The following is a 7,844-nucleotide window of genomic DNA, read 5'->3' as shown; positions in this document are numbered from 1 at the left end:
ATCAGTGACATGATGGGATAGGCTAGAACATAAAGCACATGCTTCAATCTGATTAGGTGGAGAGAAACTTGTAGGAAGTGGAGATGGGGTTTGTTGTCCTAATGACAGGAGATAGTCCAATTTCTTAGATAGCAAGTCAACCTCAGCAATCATCTCAACAGTAGGATTGATCTCATAGAGACCACTCCTCTTTGGTTGCCCAATGGATGGAATCTCAGTCCTAGCTACTGAAGCATGGTGTTGGGAGTTTTCACTAAGGGTCTCAAAAAATTCACATGCTTCATTCTCATTCTTGTGCATGAAAGTCCCACCACAAGAAGAATCAACCATTTGCCTATGTCAATCTCTAAGGCCATCATAAAAGCATTAAACCAATTGCCATTTAGGAATAGCATGGTGGGGGCACTTTCTAAGTAATTCTTTTAGTCTTTCCCAAGCCTCATAAAATTGTTCTCCTTCTTGTTGGGAGAAACTTGTTATCACTCTCCTAATGCTATTGGTACGGCCAATGGGGAAGAACTTTTTAAGAAACTCCTGTTGCATTTCTACCCAAGCGGAAATTTTAACATTGTCCAAAAAATGAAGCCAATGCTTAGCTTTATCTTTAAGGGAGAATGGGAAAAGAAGTAACCTTAAAGCATCAACTGAGAGGTTTTGAATTTTAACCGTGGATGACACCTCTAAAAACTCATCTAAGTGCTTATAAGGCTCTTCATTGGCAAGTCCATAAAAAGATGGTAGCATTTGAATCACACTAAATTTAATCTCATATTGATCCGCTTCTATGTCAGGCAACTTAATACAAGAAACCGAAGTATATATCGTAGGAATGAAATGCTCACTCAAGGGCCTCATTGGAGGCTCATAGTTTGCCATGGTTCTTTGCCTGCTAAGATTGGCCAAAATCTCTTCTAACTCTAAGTCAAGTGGAGTCAACTCAGGGTTTAGGAACCGACGACCATGCATACACACAGAAGAAGAAAAAAAGAAGAAGCTAAATAAGTAAAATTCAAAGAAAATAACTATAGCAAAAGGGAGAGTTTAGGACGTATTTGAAGCGCAATCCACGTGATCTTTCGAACAAAAGTTACACATGTGGGATCTGAGTGATGGGAATTTTTAAAAATTAACCTAAACAACCCAATCTAATGCAAATATTACAATTGAAAAAGTCCTAAATACAATTATATCTAAGAAAGAAAAGATAACAACCTAAACTAATTATCGAATCACTACTCTTGCAGTTACCTACAAAACAAAAGAAAAAGAGATTAGTTAAATAATCAAAGAAAAAAAATTAGAAATTAAAAACTCTAAAATTACTCTAAAATGTATGCCTAATTGACAAAAATCAATCCTAACAACCGTGCTTTGGTTCCCCGGAAACGGCGCCAAAATTTGATCGTGCCACTAACCAATCAAAAATAAAATCCTATACTAATCTAGCAAGCAGAAAGTACGGGGTCGAACTATAGGGAACTAAAAGGCTAAGTCACTAAAATTGAATTCAACAAAACTAAATTTAAACTAAATCTACTAATTAATGTAAAAACGTTAACTATGAATATGTGAAGATCTTTGGGATTTTGAATCCCCAATGCTTTTCCCTAACCGATATAACTCTACACTTCAAAGCAAATTAGGGATGGTCTTCCTAGGTATGACCTATCTTCACAAGACTATCATCCTTCACCGAAGCTTGGCACGCTTAGTTCGCTGAGCCATAGAACATCTTTGGCCAAACTCAAACACAATCAACTAGAAGATATAGAACAATCAAATTAATGAAATAAGCATGGTTCATCTACATCCCAAAAAAAAGGAACTAGCTACTCATAATCACAAAGTTCATAAGAAAAATAAAGATGAAACATAGGGGGGGAGAGAGAGAGAGAGAGAGAGAGAGAGAGAGAGAGAGAGAGATGTGGTTTTCTTCTTCAGCAATGAGAGAGATGAGAGCCGCGTTCGCCGTCTTCCTCTTCTCTGTGGTTGCCTTCTCTTTTATGTCTCCTGCACACAATGAATCCCCTCTCTTTACCCGTCGATTTGACCTTTATTCATTCGGAATTTGGCAAAACTCAAAACTAGAAAGTTGACGATATTTTCAATATCGTTTCATAGAATCTTGAATCACCGCAATTCTAGCTCATATGAGAGAAATATGCCCAAAATACTGAAGGTAGGTATGTTTACCCGATTTTCAGATTTATTACCAAATTTGTTCCTTAGACCTCCACTTGTTTCCAATTTGGCTAAGATCTCACTTTTCATGATTTCTTGGGCAGCAAGACTGAATGCCATGATTTATAATCCACCAATATCTAATATATTTGCCAACTTTACTCCATATTATCTCTAATATCCAAAATCACATTATTCTTAAAAAATACACAAAAATACTCAATTAACTCTCTTTAATTAAATAAGTATGAGGAATTAAATCAAATAAATAATGGTAAATGCATGCTTATCATCTAGCAATGAATATTAACCAAAAATAATTCTCATGGGTTATCAATTCATGCAAAAATTCATAAGGGAAATTCACAAGGATCCTCCCACTCAAATCCGAACCAAAACATAAGGGTTTCTTAAAAACCCTATCAATTCTCCCATGGGTTTCTGTTAAACCTCAGATTCTCCGTGGGTTTCCATAAACCCTTGATCCTCCCATTGGATCCATACAATGAAAATAAACAATTGGGAGGAACCGATAATCGTAGGAACCACGGCTCTGATACCAATGTAGGTAATAACTCCATTTATCTCAATTTGATTAATTGATGGAAAGATCTTTACCTAGATTTGCTTTCCCAAATTATGGAGTATCTGCAGCGGAAGTAAATTGGATCCACGTCCTCGTTCCTCCACCAAAGCTCCACCAGGGTGATTCCACAATCACTAGGAAATGGAACAAGTTCCACAACCCAAATGCCGTGTGGAAAGGATGGAAGAGTGATCTAAAGCAGGGAACTTCTTTCCTACGTTTCTAGGAGAGAGAGAGAGATGGGAGCCGCCTTTCTGGAAATTCTCACATACGAATAATGTAATCACCCAAGTGATACAGTGGTTACAAATATATAACCTATATTTTGTAACCGCCCTAATAGTGAGTTTTCAATATTGCCATTGGGCATATAATTAAATTAATAATTATAAAATCCCAACATTTCCAAATACTTTTTGCCCATTCCAATTGTTCTCCTTTTCTACGATAGAGATCCCATGCCGATCGAAAACTAAACTCTTCCCCCACCAAACCTTGCCAATGACAAACATTAACAAAACTAGCACAAGGAACAAGATATAACATAAGAAGAGAAATTACCTCTTGAAATTTGGCATTGTCCACTAACGGAAATCTCCACTCCCCTTTCTGTAAACAATCTGCGATAGTCAATTTCAAATGACCCTCTAGATCCAAAGAAATACCAACATAGTCTACAATGGTACAATTCCCCAACCATCTATCAAACCAGAAATTTATATTCCGACCATCTCCAATTGACCATCATTCATGAGCTTGAACAAAACCTCAAACCTTCCTCAATCCCAACATCAAAGATGATTGTTACACATAAATCTTTAAATCAACCCTTTTGTCGACCATCTTCCCCTTTAAAAAGTGAGCAAAACCAGAGTGTTTGTGTTTAATTATCCAAGCCAACTTGCATAATGTGAAACCCAGCCCTAACCTTGACCAGGAAACCTTGTTGTTTGTAGGTCCAATGACCCGAAGTAAAGTAAGAAGTCAGCTTTGGGCCATCCCAGTAGAGGACTTGGTGTCTGGCTTTGAATCCATGAAAGTTGATGATGAGGTTCTATTTTTGGAAACTGAATCCGGATGAAGATCTAATTAGTTGATGGACTTGGAGTGCTCTCTATCTTGGTTTGAAGGCATTTCTACCTATTAGGTAAGTCACTTGACTTGTGTGCAAAACCCCTTTAGGATTGGATTTGATCTGGACCTTCAATTCCCTGTTTTGGCCTTGCTGTCAGCATTGGTCGACTGATTGGTCGACTGGGCCAGTCGACCAATCCACTCGACCAATGAGTGCTGTCTTTGGCAATTAGGTTGATTCTTGCTCTATTTAAGTCCAACCTCGAGTCCACTTCGTATTTGCTGCCTCCAAACCCTCTGGAACGAACCAAAGACCTCTGCAAGTCATCTCTCTTGCATCCTTGGTGTTTGCTTGACGGATCTTCGTCGGAACTCTTCTTTTTGCATCAAAAGTTATGTCTACTCTCTCTTCTTCTCCTCCATCTTTGTTTTTCTTTCCTTTTTGAGTTGAGACAGTAGAAGAGATGATGCATCCTCTATTGCAAACATCTCTGAACATGTTCTCATGATCATCCTAAGGATTTAAGGCTAGAACAATGATCTTAACCATGATCATTGCAAGCTTTTGAAGGATTCATGATCAAACCATGATTTAATCTCTGTTAATCTTCTAATCTGAATTCTGATCTCTTTGGATCTTCTTTCATTGATCATGTTAGTGGTTAATGGTTGTGTTTTCTTTCCATGATCCATAATCCATAGAATTCTAGTTGTTCTCTTCTACCTTACTATGTGTTCTTCATGATGCATGATAGTTACATATATGGTAGGTTTTATTTCCTTATTTAGATTTATGCTTCTAAGCCTTATTCCATGAAGACCTATGCATGTTTTCATGTTTTCATTACCGAAAGCAATGATCCATCCTCCTATTGTTCTTGTCTTTGTTTTCTATTTCAAATTCATCAAGATCCATGTTTGAGTTAATTATGGTAACTTTTTGTTTCCTAATTTGGATCTTGATACCTTGATTTGATTAGTGTTTTGAGGTCCCCTATATGTTAGAATACTACTGATGTAGTCTACCCCTTGATTAGTATCCTTTTGAACCACCAAATTCGGATTTCATATCTTAAAACTCGATTTTTAGGTTATCGTCTGCATTGGTCGACTGATTGGTCGATTGGACCACTCGACCAATCCACTCGACCAATGAGTACAAGCAACTCCAGATTTGGTCTGCGTTTCGGATGTTTTGATATCTTTTTCTGTTAGGGATCCTTCCTAATATGTTGTATATACTTGTTTAGGACCTTCTTCTCAAGTTTGCCAAGATCTTACTTGATTTCTTAGGATTCTTTGCGAGTTATAAAAGGTAAGGATGGTTATTTCCTTAATTACATAGATAGCATGAATCTAGTTTCTATATTTGAATATCATTAATATGTTTCCTAAATTAGATTCTTACAATGATATACTACTGTTGCATAACTTTGATTACAGTAGCATTACTTATTCATATTGAATTGATTCATGTATGATTTACTTACCAATGTTATACAAGTGATTGTAATTACTGATTTCTTTCCATATATGTAGTTACCATATATGTGATGATATGAATTGATGCATGTGTATGCTTACGTATGGTTTGGAAAGGAGAGGTGTCCTTTCGACACTTCTGTCCTTGGACTACTACGGGAATATTATGGGATGTTTCCGGAGATGCCCTCTGGACACCTTCCTAAACTGTTGGATGACATATCTAGGATTGTCTAGTAGTGTTTGGCTAGGATGTCCTGTTATGTCGGACCCTAATCGGAGGGGTATTGAGACCGAACGACCCGTGGTAGCAATGGGGATTCATGGGCGCTCAAGACCGGTAACCAACCCGTGAGAGGACAGGAATCACATTGGGGGGGCCATTTATTGGTAGGGTTGCATATGGTTAGACTTGGGCTCACGGGCGCTTAAGACCGGTAACCAACCCGTGAGAGGACGTGAGAGCTTCCCGTTTACCATATGTGGATGATCAATAGGGTTGATGAGTCCGTAGTCCGAGTTGGTCGGTGCCATAGGATACGCCGACTCTAGTGTGAAGGATACCGGAAAGGATCGTCGGGGACGAGGAATGGAAGTATCCGGATCGACTTGATGTAACCAAGTAGAAGACTTGCATTTGGCTAGGTTTTACCCTGACATGCGCCAGTACTTATACCAAATGGTTGTGAGAGAGTGTGTTGACTTAACCCCCTGCCAAGGTTTGTCCTGAGGGATGAAGGACCCATTACCAATCGGCTGCTCAAGACCGGTGAAATGATCCGTGAGAGAATCCAAGATATCTTAAATGGTTGAGGATGTGAGTGGACTTTCCTAAAGAAGTACGGTGCTATGACTTAAAGCATGTCTCGCAATAGAGACCAGCATACATAGAGTTAGATTCATTCATTCATTGTTTGTCTCATATCATATTGCATTTATGTTTGTTCGGAATCCCGCCATTTATGTTATTATGGATTTTAATCGCTTTACCGAGTTTCTTTGAAACTCATTCCTTTATTGTACAATGTTGTTAGACTATCCTGCAGTACCGAGTACTATGACGGTCCCTATGAGGAAGCGCAAGGCGAAGAGGCATATCTCCAGGAAGGTGATTGCGGTTACCACAATTACTCTGAAGATCCCGCGAGTGGTTATGCTCCGTACGATGCTTAGTCCGACCATTGAGTGGAAGCGTCCTTGTGCTATTTATGAGATCTATACCTACAAGGATGTCGTCTATAAAGTGGAGAATAATTTAGTTACCCAATGTACTTGCTACTGGGATTAGATTTTGTCTAGGTTATTCTTTAGAGCTACTTTTCCGCTGGATGTAAAGTGGGATTTTTGCTTCACTTTACTTATCTGTTTGATACTCTGATTATATCTATTATTCTGATTCGTTTATGATTCATTCTTTCATTATTGGATCTATGATTTATCTTCCGCACTCTTGTTATGATTGTTCATGATTATGTTATTGTTTATGTGGGAGGTTGATCACTCGATACCTGATCTTCGGGCTGTGGATCACACTCTCGGGTATGCCAGATAGGGTACCGGCTGGGAGGGCGTGACACATAAGGATGGAAAATTGACATCTCTTAATCTCCGAATACCTAGACCACCCTCACATTTTGGAGTATATAGTTTGGCCCAAGACATTGTAACCTTCTTCACAACCTCTATACTCTCTGTCCAAATGAAGTTATGCATCCAAGCCCTCGCTTGAGAAATAATAGAGCTAGGCCACCAGTACACTGAAAAATTATGACTCGACATGCTAGAAATAACTGAACGTACCAGCTCCACTCTACCTGCCATAGATAACATTTTTTCACACCACCCTTGTAGCTGATTCTTAATCTTGTCTAAAACTGGTAGCAATCTGATGCGTCCAAAATTTGCTCAGCCCTTGGATCTCCACGTGATGTCCTGCAAAACGAAAGCGTTAGATGTGGCCCGACCGCTGGGGTCGGGAGTCCACCTCCGAAGGCTAAGTCAGTTGATGAACTTAATCACAAACGGCTTTGCTAGAAGCACAGAGCTAATGAATGAAGAACTGGGAAAGGTGATCTAGATAGCAGAACGCTGATAGTTTAGGTCTATCAGTATGTATCTGAACCTGAGTCTCAGATAGTATTCTTTTTGATCGATTGATCCCTTCCTCACCTTGTATGGTAGTGAGGTTTATATAGAGTGTACCTTCGAATCTCCTTCGTTGGATGCACTTGAGCCTTCTTCGGGTAGTCGTTGGATCTCATCAGTTAGATCCGTTGAGCGATAGACTTCAAGCTAGTAGAGGACTCCTGAGATAACCTTTAGGTTATGCGATGGTTATCCCTTCGATAATGATTATCCGCAGCCGTCAGTTTGAGTCTGCCGTCATCAGGGTGATTACCCTAATCCATAAGTAAGATTAGGGCACGCTTGCAGCCGAATAAGCTTTCTTCTTCAGCAAGCCATCTTCCGATCCGGTTCGCTCGGGAGCGATTCGGTTTTCTCCGTCTCGACCGGGGTCGAG

The 7,844-nt window shown here is 39.3% G+C and overlaps 1 non-coding gene across 1 annotated transcript; it reads left to right on the top strand.

Annotated features, from left to right (window-relative positions):
* The first annotated feature begins 388 nt into the window (after positions 1 to 388).
* Positions 389 to 495, top strand: LOC149022659 (small nucleolar RNA R71). The gene has a single exon (XR_016172603.1). It is a non-coding gene; the product is annotated as a small nucleolar RNA R71 (small nucleolar RNA).
* The last annotated feature ends 7,349 nt before the right edge of the window (positions 496 to 7,844 follow it).

The sequence above is a fragment of the Hakea prostrata genome, chromosome 3 (assembly GCF_041222555.1).
Source record: "Hakea prostrata isolate BN-2017 chromosome 3, UWA_Hpros_2, whole genome shotgun sequence".
Taxonomy (NCBI): Eukaryota; Viridiplantae; Streptophyta; class Magnoliopsida; order Proteales; family Proteaceae; genus Hakea; species Hakea prostrata.
This window is presented reverse-complemented; position numbering and strand designations above follow the sequence as displayed.